Source organism: Pezoporus occidentalis, unplaced genomic scaffold (genome assembly GCF_034315485.1).
Source record: "Pezoporus occidentalis ecotype Australia unplaced genomic scaffold, CSIRO_AGI_Poc_V1 ctg63, whole genome shotgun sequence".
NCBI classification, from domain to species: Eukaryota; Metazoa; Chordata; class Aves; order Psittaciformes; family Psittacidae; genus Pezoporus; species Pezoporus occidentalis.
This window is the reverse complement of record NW_026915977.1, coordinates 4,982,869-4,999,676: the sequence shown is the minus strand read 5'-3', so window position 1 is coordinate 4,999,676 and position 16,808 is coordinate 4,982,869. Positions and strand designations below refer to the sequence as shown.

The 16,808-nt window shown below is 41.3% G+C and overlaps 1 long non-coding RNA gene across 2 annotated transcripts in view; it reads left to right on the top strand.

Moving 5' to 3' along the window:
• Positions 1-2,512, top strand: part of LOC134174885 (uncharacterized) — an 80,191-nt gene extending 77,679 nt beyond the window's left edge. For both annotated transcript variants that reach the window (XR_009968825.1, XR_009968822.1), the window contains one exon: positions 1,133-2,512. This is a non-coding gene — a long non-coding RNA (uncharacterized LOC134174885). The remainder of the gene's footprint in view (positions 1-1,132) is intronic.
• Positions 2,513-16,808: the final 14,296 nt, after the last annotated feature.

Genomic DNA, 16,808 nt, shown 5'->3' with positions numbered 1-16,808 from the left:
GTTGTGTAGAGGCTGGTATTAGCCACCTTATAGCAATAAAGCGTTTGGGAAGGATTTAGAATTATGAGTGGCTAAATTCTCTGTGCAGCAACTGTAATACTGTTATCCCTTGCTGAGCTTGGGTTGTAACATTATTTTTCTTCTCCTCAAATTAGAAAAAAATGCTGTTTCTTCAAGAGGTTTTCAATCACTTACATGCAATTTTTTGTTGAACTGCTGCAGTCAGACATGAGGAATTGTGACAAATTCCATTTGGATTTCATGATGCTTAAAATACATTTAGATTGTATTAGTACGTAATGAAAAGGAGGTCTCCTCATTTTTTATCTCATTTTAAAAAATATTATCATTATTTGGGGCTTTCTTTTGATTTTTAGATTTTATGTGTGCTGCTAAAGTCAATAAATTTCACAGGCTTTGCCTTTGGACAATAAGAAGTGGATCTGTATGTGTAATAATCCACATAATTCACATTTTGGATAAATACACCATTGCACTGAAACAAACATGATATGCAGTGAATAATGTGGGCCTGATCTAAAGGCCATTAAAATCAATGAAAAGATTTCAAATTAACTTTTATAGCCTTTAGATCAGGCTCTAAATGAGTAAATTACAGTTCTGGTGTTTCCCATTTACATACCTGTGTGCTGCATTTAATATATTTTATGGAATTGAAATTACTTGGTACTCTTTTTCATGCTTTTTTAGGATAAGAATTTGCCAAGGGCATCAACTGCAGTTTTTCCAGGCTTCAGCACAAGGATTATATAGTCAATCCACAAATGACTCAAATCTTTGCAAAAACGGACATGGTTATCAGAGAGGCTTTGACGACAGCAAGGAAGGGAGCGCTATCTGGCTTATTCCATCAGAGGCTCTTATTCCCTCTCATTAACATACTCAGAACATTAGCACCAGCCACCAGTCCCAGGGGAATTGCTTAAAACTTTGAAGGGAATGTGCACAAGACCTCACCCCTGCATTATTATTTCAAATAGATCAAATCAGATTTGTCTTTTGTAAGGGTAGAAGAAAAGCCAGGGCACGGTGGCATTAGGGGAGAGATTCAAAGGTTGCAGGGAATTTTCAAATCCATTGTTATAACTTGGTAATCTTTTTTCTTTTACAGGGTTCTTCAATCCTGCCGATGAGGAACAGAGCTGATCTCTAAATGTGCTATCTGCTGCTGCTGCTGTAAGTGCAAAACAGAGATGCCTCTACCTGCTCTTTCTCAGTGCCCTGTAATGAAAAACATTTTTGGAGCAACACTGGAAATAAGCCATCAAAATATCTGATTAAACCTCTTAGGAAACTGTCACTAATCACCTTCTGTGCTCTTGAGGGAATGTATTTATGCATTATAAATATACTTACTATGTGTTTGTGCTCCATAAATCACATTCAGCACTTGTATATGATGTATAAGCATATTCTATAGAATACACGCAAATACAGATGCCAAACTCCCACAGAGTTCATCACTGGAGAATGTTTGAAGGATCTGATCCTTAATATTTAATGAGCAAGATGCTATTTCCTTCCTCAGCTTTTATCTCTGGTTTGGCATAGTCATTAAATTTGTTGTTTCCTTGCAAGATTATATAATTTATGACCTAATTTTAGACTTTTGTATAACTGTGCTAAAATACTCATGGCATATCTGGATTTCTTTGTATGGAGTGTTTCAACATTAGGCAGCAGCTAGAACATGACTGCTCAGCTATGAGCTTCCCCTCAGCAAGGAGTTAAAAGCATTAAAGGAAAACAACCCAACAATATTCAGATAGCATTACAGGATTAGATCGTGTTAGCTTTTGTTTGGTTTGTTTTTATCCCTGTAAAAATACGATTTAGCAGCCTGCCATGTACAGCTGTTGGCAGGAATCACCAGGTAATGCAGTGATCACCCAGCAGTTCCTACTACTTATAATATTTTCATGCAGCAGCGTCTGATTTTCAGACCGCTCTGGGACAAACTCATGCAGCCTTCATCACAGGAGGCATATACTGAGCTGGGGAAAGCAGGTGAAGAATGGCACTTTGTGCTTTAAAGTGGCTGTCAGGCCCCTCAGCCTCCGGAGGAAGTATTTGCTCTGCAACACCAGGCTGGCCAGGGTGATTATTTTTGCTGCACAAGGTGCTGCCAGATAACTCCTAAATGAATTGCGCTAAAGCTGCAACCACATTTTCTTTGTGTCTTCTCTGTGTCCAGGGTAATTCTGAGGTGTCATAAATAGTGCCATGAGTTTCAGGTGTTTTGTCAATTTAAACCATATTGTTTAGGCCGGTCTTTCATCACACTTAATGTATCTGCTATTGCATTAATGCATTTTGAGAGCACTTTATCCTGGTGTTTAAGAGAAGAAGTGGCTTGCAGCTGATGACGAGTTTAGATGCTTGCTTTATGCCTGCAGCACAGTTATGAGGCTTTTCTGCTCTTTTTCTACCTCACTGTGAGGTATCTAACACAGACAGCACAGATGGAGTGCTGCATCCTCAGACCAGCACTCAGGGCGATAGGGACCACATATATGTGTAGCTCAATGCACCCCTCTAAAGCAGCTTAATGCAGCACACAGGGTGAGGTGGGTGCCTAGGTGAAAGGAAAATATCCTTATGAAAAGGTGACATTATTTCTTGGAATAAGAAAGATTGGAGAGTGTATCTACTTGGTTTTAATGGAGCAGTTCCAGGAAAGCAGCAGCAACCTAAGTGTTTTTAGTATCACATAATTCAAGAGTAAATTAATAATTCCAATTACCATTTCAGCCATTTCTGGCCTTGGGAAACTTATGATAGTATTTATTATTATATGATTGACCTATGATTTCTTCAGCATTTACATTAGCCACTATGATATTCATAGTAACATCCTTTAAATCACATAAGCAGATGTCAATAGTGCACGATGAAGTCACATCCTGCAGATTTTTTTATTTACTTAATCAATATTTTTCCTGGTAAAATAACATTGTGAGATGCATAATCTCACCTCCATGGGGCCTCCAGGGTCATATATAATCACAGAATGCATTTTCTATAATCTCAGAAAATGAGTCAATTCTATCTGAGTTACAAACAGTTATGCAAAGTCAGTATTTCACTTCCATCATTGCCTGACATCATCTTCCACACAGTGCAAGAAAATATTTACTCAGCTCTTTGACATAAATCGCCACAAAGCCTTTGGAACAAAAAATTGAAGAACATGAGGAATTAAAATGGAATTACTCGATTTAAAGAATTTAGCCCCTTTTCTGGGTGCAGGATTTAGATTTCTAACTTTGTCAGATGCTTTTTGATACGTAGACTGGCTATAGACACCTCAAATCTCTGTTCTTCAGTGAAGTGCCTATGCACAAATCAATCGGAGAGTTGCCCGGAATATCCAAAGCTGGAAGCTGATCCTCTTTCTTCATAATCTAAATATTTTCTTTGCACAAGTGAGTAGTTCTCTGGGTGGATTAAGATGCTGCCTTTATTTTTTCCGGCAGCTTCCTGAGGCGCATTGTTTCTGATGCTTTTCCGTGCAAAGCGCTCCAGAGCAGGCAACGCTTGACAACAGCTTATTGTTCCATACAGGCGTTACCAGCTGTAATTCTTGTGAGCTCTAAAATCACTTTTTATTCTTTCCACCCCTCCCAGCAAATGAGAGGGCACTGACAGGCTCCTTGGTGTTGGAGTGGTGAATTCCCAGCCCAGCCCTGATACGCTGTCTGGAAAGGAAGCTGCCTTTGCACCATGCAGGTGAGGTGCCAGGGGCAGCCTGGGGCTTCTCCCTGCCTTCAAGTAGAGCTGGTATAGTTGTATTTATCCACAAAGAGACAGTAAATGTTTTTACAGGTTGTTCTGGTGATGCGTCAGAAAGTTTTAGCTCTCTGTTTGTCTCCATATCCGCTTCTTGGGACCCACCAGTGCCAGAGAGGGCTGCCTCTGATTGTCTTTATCTCTCATCCATCACTTTTTTACTGAAGTTAAATCCTTCTGAACTTACATTCCCTTGAAGGATTTACCCGGCCCAGCAGTTGCCAGGCTTAGGATGTTTCAGAAAGTTTTTGGATCATTTTGGCCATATTTTTAAGGCTCATGGGCCCTGTATAAGTTGTCATGCAGATGGACTCTTTATTCTCTGGGAGTGTAGCTCTGAAACACCCTCTCACTTCTAGATGTAAGGAGAGGTTAAAAGGTCAGAATAGTTCTAGATTGTGTTTCTGAAGACTGGCGGTGTGTAATAATTATTAACAGTTTCTGTAGCAGTGCAGGGTACAGACACGGGACCAAACACCTGCAGTGAACCTCCTCAGGCGAAATTCTCCTTGGCTTCAATCACGTTTCTTCCGGAGAAGAGACTGCTGGCTGCGCTCAGGGCGATCTGCCTGTTCCTGGCTTAAGAGGCACTTATAATCTACTGCTAAGAGACTTATTAGCAATGTAAAACTGAATTTGAAGCAAGGAAAGTATTCTTCCTGGAAGAAATGTATTTTCTGTAGAATTAGTTTTGCTGACAGAAGTAATTGGGCTAACTCCTAGTGACTATGGATGTTATTTGTTGCCCCTTATCTTACAGAACCAAAGGGTGCCAAATACTTTAAACTTTGTAAATAATTGTTTCCAAAGTGGTTTGGGCTTTTTTCTCTATATAAATTCTTTAGAAAAAAGCTGGCCTCTAATCCTTTCTCTTCCAAAGCTTTTGCAGCTCAGCTTCTTCCTACTCTAGATATCTTTTATTTTCCCTGTTTGGGTCTTAATGTTTCTTAGATATTATAAATGTCTCATTTAAGGGTAAATCTAGAGCTTTTTTTCAGACTGAAAAAGTAATTCCTAAAGCTTTAATAGTCTGGAGAGAAACAAGAAAAAACAACCCATCAAAAAACAACCCCAAACCCTCTTTATTTTCAGCTGCTGGAGATGCTGGGACTGTGGGCTGGAGACATGTACCAAGAGCCTGACCAGAGGTTTGTCTGCTTTCTCTCACTCCAGATACCTGGCAAATGCACATGGCCAGGAGAGGAGTTGGTCCTTCACTGGTTGTTCATTCCTTCTGGGCTGAACTGGAGCTGGGAGTTGCTATACCTCTCCCATCCCACCCCACCAGTGCTCGCTATCCCCGTCGCCCCGTGCTGAAAAGAGGGGTGCAGTTTTCTTCCAAGCACATTTTTTCTCGGTTGTATTTCACTTTTGCAGCTCAGCAACAAATATTAACCCAGAAATGGGACCGCAAACCTCTCCCGGAGTGTGTGTTACTAAAGCAGTGTTAGAGGCCTGCAGGAAATCCACACTTATTATTTGCATAAACCCAAGCAAACTCAAGGACGTGGGAAAACTGAAATGCTGTAAAAGCAGGACATGACTTACTCTGTTATCCTGGAAAGCTGAGCACAAATGTTTTTAGTTACCTTTCTATCTGCTATCTGTCTGTTTACTTGTTTTGCAAAAGGCACAAGTAATAAATGTATGTCTCTAACCGGAGTAGTTACCTCACATTGGATTCTCAGAGGCTACAAGGATGGGTATGGACCTGTGTAGCCCAGAAATATAAATGTCAGCTGCCTGTGCTCATGTCGCCACTGGAGCAGGGGTGGGTGTTAGATCCCAGTCTTCAGTCTAAGGCAGCAACCTAAACCAGGGAGCAGCAAAGCCCAAGCATCCATGGACAGCTTCTGGAGTTGCAAGAGCTTTGTAGTGGATCCCAAAGGAAGAATCCTTGTTGAGACACCTTGTTGTGTCAGTCTCAAACCAAGCACACATAAACCCCATGCTGGGATCATCAACCCGTCATCTACTCCAGACCCATCTGCTGTCGAGGGATGCTGATGTGCTTGTGCTGTGGTGCTATTCCCCAGCTGTCCTCCAGCATGAGGCGGGGGGGAAAGTAATTCCTGTTCAGCCCAGTTGTGACACTTCTTGAACCTTCAAGTAAGAACCTGATAGAAGGAAAGTAGATTCCCTCCTTCCCCTCCTCCAATGCCAACAGATTCAGGTCTTAGTTGCCACCAGCAGATCCCCATGTGCTTGGTTGGTGGTTTGCCCCCTGACCCAGCAGAAGTTTAAGGAATGAATTTAAAATTTTAAATTTCCAGTGTATTTTTCTTAAAAAAAAAAAAAAAAAAAGAAGTTTTTTGCCTTCAAGGAGGCACCTCCCAGCAGAGCCAAAATGGGAATGTTTGCATTCAGTACCATCCATCAACGCTGCGATGCTGTGGGAGCGGCTCCTCCAGCTCCTCTCATCGCAGTGGACAGAAGGAGCTGTCAGGGAGCCGTGTGTGGCTACTGCGCCGAGCAGGGCAGGAGCCATGCTGGCAGAGATCCCTTCCACAGAGGGGATTTCTGCACTGACGATTTTTGGCTCCTTTAGGTTACTTTGGAGGTGCGCAGAATATGTAATGTTCTGCTGAGGGGCTGACAGGCAACTTAAATACAGATTGCAAAGACAGATCATCCCCCAGCATCACTTTGTTTTCTGCTGCTCTGAAATCTTTTTACTTGATCCTGCAAGCTACTATAAAGCCAGAAGAGCTCTCTATATTTGCTTCCCGGATGCCTTTTTCTCCTCTGCTTACAACTATAAAAGCAGCTTTTCATGCTCCAAATCAGAGATAAATTGAAATTGCTGCTGAAGAAATAAAACACAAGGCTAATCAAATTGTAGCACAGGAAGCAGCCTTCAGCCAGTGCATTTTTTGAGAGCTATTTTTAGAATATATTTTTATTTTGTCACTCCATATGGGAAGTCAAACCCATATGGTTTGGGAGAATAGAAGGTTGTGCTTTTATAGAGATCTCACAAACCATCACTGCTCAGCCACACACTTAAACGTGTGCTTAAATCTGATTGTTTGCAATGGGACTGAAGCACATAAACTCCTCGCGACTGGAGCCTCAGGTCCTGTCTGAGGTTGTAAAAGTATTATTGCCTCCTGAGATGTAAACCTAGTCTATATTTGTTAAACCTGTCTCCATTTATCTTGGCTCTTCTTAATTATGACATTTCTCATTTGTACACCTTACTTTTTTTTTTCTTTTTTCATTTCTTCTTTTCATCTCCATATTTCAGATGTTCTGGTGAAAGTTTGGTCCAGTACCAGACAGGATGCAAAGCTGAACACCCATAGCCATCACTCTCCTGCTCTTCACAGTAGATGTTGCTACCCTACAATTATCAAGATAGATGTGGTCGTGGAGAGTATGACTGGATTCTGCCCACAACACCAGGAACCCTTCTGAGTATGCTGGTAAAGCAATGATTGGTTACAAAAGGTATCATTCTTCTGATAACATATAAAATGAATAACATCCTCAGTGTTAAAACACCAGAATAGACATTTTACTTGTGTTTTGGGTTCTTCCAGGAGACTTCACCAAAGATTATGTTTCTTCTAAGGAATTCTGTGGATAGTTAAAAGCACCAACAGAAAGTTTATAGCCTGGTAAATTCCAGACAATCATTTAGTGAATATTTTCTGTTGTAATCCTGGAGTTGCTTCCCTGCGCAGTTTCTCAGAAGATGATGTTAAAAAACCCTAAACAACAAAACAATTTAAAAACATCTATTTAATTTATGATTAAATGTATTATTTATTACAATTTCAAAGTAAAAATTTACCTGAACCAGTGTTCCTTGAGCTCCCAACTCTGTCACTGACTACAGTATTGAGGTAAATAAGGGACATTCTTATTGAAGCAAATAAGGATGCCCCTATGGCAGTAACACATGTGGTAACAGTCATGGGGGGGCTTGAGTTTTTCCATCTTACCAAGTCCTTAGAGGTGTGGGGTCCAGACCAGCCTGTTGGCTGCTGAGTGCAGCAATCTATAATTAAAAGTCATCTTTGAAATTCAAAGGGCTCCTGAGGTGCTCCATACTCAGCCTTTCCCTGCCTGGGTTTCCCTCAAGCTGGCAGCAAGCTGCAGGCAGGAGAAATGTGAATCGGGCAGGGTTTTGTCATGTTCACCCCAGCTGTACGCACCGAAAGCCAAGCAGTGCTGTGTGGCAGGCAAGAGGCAAAGACAAATTGCATGTCTGTTAGTATGAAATGCTGAAATAACTATTTTAATACGTCTGAGATTATAGCTGACTTCGTGTAGAAGTGATTTGAGAGACAGCAAAACTCAGTTGGATGCCTTCACACGTAGTATAATGAGCAGAAGCTCAAAAGTTCGGGTGGTGTGGATTTACACAGGTTTGGCAAAGCCAACGTGCTGCAGAACTGCTTTCTGACTAAAGGAGAAGTTGTTCTCTGTGTTACTTTTAGTTCAAGACTTGTATTCAGCCTCAACATGGAAGCACAGCTACAGAAAGAGCAGGGCATTGGCAGATATTGTTTTTATGCTGGTCTTTTTTTTTTTTCTCTTAGGAAATACTTTTCCACTTTTTTTTTTTTTAACTTTTTTTTTATTTTTTTCATCAAGTGCCATGGGAATAGGACCTACTCAGTGGAGAATTCAGTGTGACAGAAGAATGGGAAGGATGGAGATTCCTGAGACGGTTTCGATGCTGCTTCCACCAAGCAGAAGGGATGTTAAACTGAAATTGTTCATCAAGCTATGAACTCATAGGGATTATGTTATTGGAATGCCAAGAAAACAACCACTGATTTTATTCTTCCCCCTCCCCCTAGATATAAAGCAGAGATCTTGTGTAAGAAGAGACAATGTTCAAACAAGCAAGATTGAGAAGGGGCTAAATGGAAAAGCAAAAAGAAACTGTCAAAAGTTTTAAAAGCAATTTTATGAAGCCATATTTGTATTCAAAATCTATGACCACTTTGAAATCAAAATAGCTACTGTTAGATTATTTGCACAAAGTAGCTTTATAGTCAGAAACTCCCCCATCACTTGTATCCCACTTTAAAAAATACATTCTGTACCATTCTGAAATTCCGAAAGACCATAAAAATCACTTGGATTTATGATGTTTTGGTGTAATGGAGTTAGATACAAGTATCTGGGTTTTCCCAGAAGTATTATTCTGGAATATTCGAATAACATAACTTTTGGACCTGAGGTGTGTGTATGATGTGAATACATGAGCACTATGAGGTGGACTCGTGATGTCACTGCATTTCCTGTGCATCACTTATGACAGCTGAACATCATGGCCCCTGTAAAGCCAAACAAGAGTTTGTCAATGACTTCAGTGGAGGCAGCATTTCATCCCAGGCCAGGAGGTGCTGACGGAGAGTGCCACAGGCTGGTGACCTGGAACAACTTCGAGTCAGTGAAGCAGAAGGGAGAGAATTCCTCATCACGTAACTGATCTCTTCAGAAACCCAGGGTACCCAAATTTCACTTCGGATTTTCTACTGAGTTTCCATTCATGTTGCTGCTATGTAGATAATAGGTTAAGGCATGATTCTTAAAGAAGTAAAGAATTAATTTCTCTGAGAGATGGGTGATATGCTGAAGACATTTGTGTAATTTTGCATTCTAAACGTGGTTTGTATTTACAAATAAATTCGCATGAAATCTTCAGCTCTCAATGTCATAATTCTATTTTATCTTTAAGTCAGATGCTTAAGAAATGTAAACTGTTTTTACAGCTAAATAAAAGCTATACAAAGCTGCCAGGAAAGAATAATGGGGTATACATTGTGCCATGCAGCCATGATAAATCCAGCAGTGCCATGGTTACAGTCAAAATGTGAGGCCATCAGCAACTGTGGGATATCAGCACATATATATTCCTCTGACTAGATTTAGCAAGCTAATCTTAACTGGGCAAGCTCATGACACGAGGTCATCAATAGAAAATATTTAGCTGGAAGATAGACAGTTGGTTTATATGTCAAGGGTTTGTTATAGATTAACATTGGCTGTAGCTGGGCAAGGCTATGTTTCAGCAATAGAGTGGCTAGCAGGACTAGGGTAGCGATCACTTCCCTGTACTGGTGCACTGGTGAAGCTGCACCTTGAATACTATGTTCAGTTTTGGGCCTCTTGCTCCAAGAAAGACATTGAGGTGCTGGAGCAGGTCCAGTGAAGGGCAACAAGTTGCACTGGGGGGGGTTAGATTGGATATTAGAAAACATTTCTTCACTGGAAGGGCTGTCAAGCACTGGAGCAGGCTGCCCAGGGAAGCGGTGGAGTCCCCATCCCTGGAGGTATTTAAAAGACATGTAGACATGACACTTAGGGACATGGTTTAGTGGTGGACTTAGCTGTGCTGGGTTAACCATTGGACTCGATCTTAAAGGTCTTTTCCAACATAAACAACTCTATGATTCTATATATGCTTTGCAGGAATAAATATCTCAGCATTCCTGTAACATGGTGAGGTTATTGGTGGATTTGCTAATGGACTAGGAAAGTATGTCATGAGGATGGCACCAGTAGGAAGGCATGTTTGCACCCTCGTAGTCATTGTGGTAAAAGGGTCAAGTGCCATGGCTCTGAATTGACTAATAGATTAAGAAAGGAGTTGCCCTCTGTAGAAATTAACTCAAACATGAGAAGGTAATTACACCAAACAGGGGTGGGAATAGCCTCAGCTGACGGAAGTCAAGGGAAAATAAACAAGAGGTGCACAGAGCCTACAGCTTTTTTCTTGATGCGGAGGCTTAAGGGATAACTTGCCTGGATATTCAAGAGGACAAACCTTGTGTTCCATGATGTGGATTGCTGTGACTGATGCAAGTAGGTCTCCTCTCTGTGTTTCCAAGTAATATTTGGAGGCTTTTTTTGCATGTATTTTTGCTGCTGAAAGTGTCTTATTCACCTTGCTCTTCCAAACTTTACCTTATTGATATGCTGACTTGATGCTGTTCCTTGTTTGCTGAATTGCAGAGGTCTTGCTTTAATTAAACTCAATATTGCAGTCAAACAGTTCCAAGGGTGGCTTCCCAGGAGCTAGATGACTGTTCCAAAAATCTTTGCAGGACAAGGCATACAGAAGGCCAGGCAGTAATGAAGGGGTGCACTCAGTGTTTTCTGGGTGACCAACTATGTAGGATGTTTAGAGAAAGCTGTTGTCATGAGCTCTCCTGTAGTGCCTGAATTTTGATAGATTTTCTTGCTCTAGAGCTGTCATTATTGTTTGTGGCAAAGCGTGTGGGGCATATAGCAAAGTTTGTGTTTCAGAATGCACTGCTTTTCCCTTTCCCTTTTTCACCTTCGGGCTTCCTCTTCCAGCTGAAAGAGAAACAACAGTTCTGTGATAAGTTTTATACTGGCACCAGACAGGACACTGCATGATGCTGAGCATGTTGTTAAGAAGGTGCTGAGCCTTTTAAGCCCTATAGGTTTAAGGAATGCTGTGTCCTCAGCATCCTGAAGAACTGAACCCTGTGATGCTCAGTTTTCCCCAGCATGTGTACAACAGTTTGCAGTGAATAGGGACAGCCTAAAACTTGTGTCAAAAGCAATGCTTTGTTTTGCTCAATCAGGGCAGTGAATACATGTGCATCTCTGAGAGTGTAGACAGGCCTGTTGACTCCTAAGGGCCACTCATGTGCCTTAATTGAGTATGTGCATGAATGCTTAACTGGGTGGGATCAACATAAACAACCCTGAATGTCAAGCTCTCTTCTGGGTCTATTTTGTAAAGCTAATGACCACCAGGCATTAAAAACCTGGTTCTGGTCTTTGGAGATGCTGAGGCATCTTATTTTGTATTTTTAAAGGTGAACACCTTCACTTTAAAATAAAATGCCCTCACTTAAGAGACATTGGAGCATAAAAAACGGAGAACTGTGAACTTAATGTCCTTGGAAGTTTGAGATTTTTCTTTTTAATGTCCATAACTTGAAAAAAGGAACCAATAATGCTGCTTAGAAACATTTAAAAGCAAAAAAAAATCATGCTCGGCAGACAGCTGTTATGACAGGGCTCTGCCTAGAGTGAATTTTTATGCTTGAGTTATAAACCCTTGAAAAATGGGGATCCTAATACAAAAGCTGACACAGCCTTAACTAAAGCAGCCCTAGTAAGTGCTGCTATAATTATTTGCTCATTAATTACAAATTTTGCAAGACACGAGAGTAACACAAATTGGAAAATAGGAATAATTATCAGTAATAATGCCACAGAAGCTGGACATATTGAAAGTATCTTCCTCTTTAAATTTAATAATAGCAAGACAGCTAGGAAACTAATAAGAAATAGCTAATTGAAAATTAACCTTGCAAATCTGCTGTTAATAAACCATGGTACTCTTGCATTACAATAATTTTACAGAGGCTTTAATTTGCATTTGAAGTGTTATTTCAGGTAATACTTTGTTCACAACAATTATGTCTTTTGAATTAAAACAAAAAATATGAAGGTAGGATTCAGTATAGCTGAAGAGTATGGAATAGTATATACTGTAGTCTTTAGCAGCTCAGAGCTCAACTGACTGGAAACGAAATGTACAATGGTGATTTTTGTGCTGGCTGTTATGCCTGAATGCTGTTTTGTTATTGTTGAATTCGAGTATTGTAGTGTTTTGTGCTTTCATCCTTGGCTTTTGTAAATACACCAGTCGGGCTGTTGGATCGCTTGTACTTTCTCATCCTCTGAGGTGCGAGGCTTGAGTACTTGGGGAGGCTTGAAAACATCCAGTGCATTGGTAACAGGCAGTGTGTGGTCCTTGAAATACTCTGCTGCAGTGCATGCTTTTACTGCTGTGTCTGAGTACTTTTAATGGATATGATGGGGGCAGGCTGCTGGAGGCGCTGGGATTTGCTGAGCAGGGTAAGTCAGCATAGCCTGTGGTTTAACAGAACGGTGGTGCTTTACTGCAGGTTGGCACCCTGGTGCCTGAGGTCTGCCCATGGTTCTCCACTCAAAGGGAAATAGTAATTCCTTACGGACGTTTTGTATCTGTTGCCAACTGACAGAAGTCTATCAAAATCTGTTAAATCAATCTGCAAGTAAGGATGAAGGGAATTGTTTAGTCAAGACTCGATCTCAGTCAGCTGCCTCTGCTAAATATTTCCCCCTCATAAAATAAACCTGATGCATATTGCTGCCTGCTCCTTGCATTCAGTCCCAGAAAACTCGCATGTTTGTATCCAAGGAGTTTTTAATAATCCTGAACCTTGTATCTACTGATCTCTGAGTGCTCAGCTGCAAAGAAAGAGGATGGACTGTAACAAAGAGGAATGCCCTTGACCGCAGGCTTGCACTTACATCACGATGTTAATGGCAATGGAGGTATATACAGGGTTTCAAAGTTGTGTATGGCCAAGCAGCTTAAAAAAAACACAAACAACAAAAAAATAACCCAGGGACCTACAGTGTTTGGCATCAGAGAGGAGGAACATTGTACACAAACAATTGGGTTAAGAGTGTGCACTCCAAGCAGTGTTTCTGCACAATTCCAAACTCTATCGAGGGCTGCATGTAAAATGTTGGCTTCTTTGTGCAAACCCACAAATCCTAGGGAAAAGGCCATTAGGGGTCAGCAATTCAGCTGTTTGTCTGCTCACTTTATGTAAGAGGTTAGCAGCAGTATGCTTTTTGTCCAAAGCCAGCAATAGCAGGAACAGCTTGTTTCTGAAAGGGCTGTGGCTCCCCTAGTAGTGATAGAAGAAGGGGTCCTGAAATAAACCTCGAATGTGGATGGTCTTTGATTTGACCTTTTGTCCATTTATTTGGCTATAAGCGAATGCTTAGCACAGCATTTGACTCCTGTTACTCCCTTCACTAATAGCCCATGTAGCTCAAGCGCCACCAAAGCAGACATTTTTTCTCTTCCATTTTGGGGAATTTGGAAAACATTGTTGTGTGGGACAATAAGGTGTGCTGGCTGCCTAAGCTCTCCCTTCGCAGGAGCTGGGGGTGTTGTATGGAAAAGGAAACTCCCCCTCTCCTTTCAGCCTCTGGGTGAAGTCCCAACAGCATTTCAGATATCGATGGCTTCAGCCCACAGAAGAGGCTGGTGACGTCCCCCTCCAACTGCCTTTAAAATCAGTTTGCATATTAAAAAATACAAAAAGGAAAAATTACTTTAAATGTTGTTCTCGGCTTAAACCTGGTCAGGATGCAACCATTGCATTTGTGAATGTATATTAATCATGCAGAGTTAAGAGATGACCCAGTGAAGGACTGTTGAAGACCAGTTAGATGCAGCTCCCCTTCCATATGTGTCTGTAGACCCTATTGGCAGCTTCCTATAAGACCAGTGCAAGTGTTGGGGCTGCGCTGAATTTTGGGTGGGAGCTCAGAAGCTTGGTCAGCCTTCCAGCCCTGAGGTGCACCAAGCAGAGGCACGTCTTGGGTAGGGAAAGCTGAGACCTGAATGGATGAAGAGGCTCAGGGGTAGACAGTCACTGCTCCAACCTTAAGAAAAAGGAGATGGAAAATACTCTTTTCTTGGTCAGAAAAAGAGGAGGCTGTGGGAGAAATGCGTCTCTTAATGATGCTCCTGAGGCAGCCTCTGCTAGTGATTCCTGATCAGTATTCTGTTCACCCTTGCTTTCTCAAGGAAAGACATAAAGGAACAACTTAGCCAAAAGGATGCTGTTTTTAGAAGATGGAGAGATGAATTTTTTTTCCTAACCATGCTGCTGTTATTTATGTTGCATAGTTCTTGAGTTATTTATTTCAGTGGGAGCTGATGCAAAATGGGACAGTGTTTAATGTGTAGAAGGACGGTGAAATCTATCCTACAGTTGTCCTTGCTATTTCAGGGCTGGTTTTGATAGTTTTTCCAACCTGTAAATTTGATAGCACTTTTTGGACATTATCAAAGCGCTGCTGGTTGCGAGGGGTGTTTGTTGTTTGCAGTCCCTTTGGCTTCCAGCGCATTGACCATGCTTCTGCAGTTTGTCACCGCAGTATATTTTAACCTGCCATTTAACTCGCCCATGTGCATTTTTTAACGCTAAAAAGCAACTGATAATTCAAAGTGTGCTCCAAGGTAAGAATAAAAAATGGTAACACTCACCATCGATCAAAGGTAATTTATGCAGACTGGGCTCTGCTCACAACTGCAACAAGGTACAAACGGTGACATCATTGAGCACGAGCTCTGCCAACCTGGGTTAGTGTTGGAATGACAACAGATGCAGTGATTTAGCTATTATGATCTCACTTCATATTTCATACTTAAAGTGTAGCCTAACCTGTAATTCAGGGTTATATGAAATATACATTGTAGAGCTCTTTCAGCGCAGATTTAACACAAACTTTGCAGTTAAAGGGAATGTTTGAGTGACATACATACTACATATGCTGCTACTCTGCTAAGGCTGGTAGAAACCCTTTCAGAAAGGGAAACTTACTGTAGAATGTTTTGTTTTATATATATATGTGTGCAAGTATATAGACACATGCACACAAAAGGGCAAAAAAGAATCTGTGATTTGTCTTAAGCTTCCTGATATGAAATCATCACAGGAGGAGAAAATCACTTGGATCAAATAAATATAGCTGCAGTTCTTAGATCCCAAAAATCTGTCATCTTCACGACAAGAAAATGTTGTAGACATGATGGAGTTAGAACTTTTAATAACAATTTGCTTCCAGCCTCTTTTACAGAAACAGTGCTAAAGTAACCTCCCATTCAGCGAGCTGAGGTGTTGCAGCTGATCTGAAAAAGCATCAAGTAAAGCAGCAGGAAAAGAAAACCTTGCTTTTCCTGATGCTTTGGCTCACCAGGTGTGTGGCTGATGTGGGAGGATTTGTTTCTCCTCTCCATGCCTCAGTACTAGCCTCTGCAGGCGGAAGCCTTCAGCTGGTTTGCTCATTTCACACTTTATTATTATTTTATTTTGTTTATATGACAATTGGAATAAGAAGGGTTTCCAGGTTTAGTGCATGATGAGAAGAGGCAGAGCTTAGGCTGAGTGTGATGATGAACAATAGCTAAGATAATAATGTCTGAGGTACAGGACAGTCTGATTATAGAGCAAATGGTGACTGATGGTCTTCAGTCAACGTTGTAGGCAAGAAACTTAAATTTCTTCAGGATGAAACAAATTAGACACAGAAAGGATTAGCTGCTAATGTTGGCCAATGCAGTAGGAGGCTGGGACAGAGGAACCAGGAGAAGGTTTTCCTGTTTGTGTGGGTTTAACCTGTTTTCTGAGCCTTGCACCATACCTGAAGGATCTAAGGCTCTGTAGACATGAGATGGCTGAGGGGGTGACACCAAACTGGAGGAAGTAGTCAATAAATCAAAGGACAAGACTGCCCTCCAACACAGTCTTGGCAGGCTGGAAAAGTGAGATGACAACCCTCATGAAGGCCATCATAGACAATACCAAGTCCTGCACCTGGTTTGGAGTAACTCCATGCATCTATACAGTCTGGATAGTCGCTGAAAAGTAGCTTTGCAGGCAAAGACCTTGGGGTCCTGGCAGAAATGCTGACCATGTGTCACCAGTGTGTTCTTGCATTGCAGAAGTCAGTGCTCAAAGTTCTAATGCAAGGGACTCTGCCTTTGAGGTTGGCTCTGTTTTCAACAGGGGATTCAACCAGAGAGCCTTCAGAAACCCTTTCCAAATAAAATTATTCTGTGGTTAGTTAAAAGGCCCTTTAAATGATAGGAAGGAATGATTTGGGGGTAAGTTTTTCTCTAAGAATATGGTATTATTTGTACCCGCTGTTCAGTTAAGTCTAAGCTTTGCAATGATTCATTCTTCACGACCTTAAGGGTTGGTGTTGCTGCTCCTTTTTGGAGAGCAAAAGAGCAGTGAGTACCCCAGAAAGAATGTGGTCAAGCTTTGAGGCTGCAAACTGCCTTGCTGTCAGAGAAAATGGCCTTTTTCCCCTCTAGGACTGTCATGTGTCACGAAGCCAGGTCTGGTTGCTCGCTGGTGAAAGCCTATTTCAGTAGTTACTCAGCATGTCTGATGCTGAGACATTTCCTGCTTAGGCAGGGA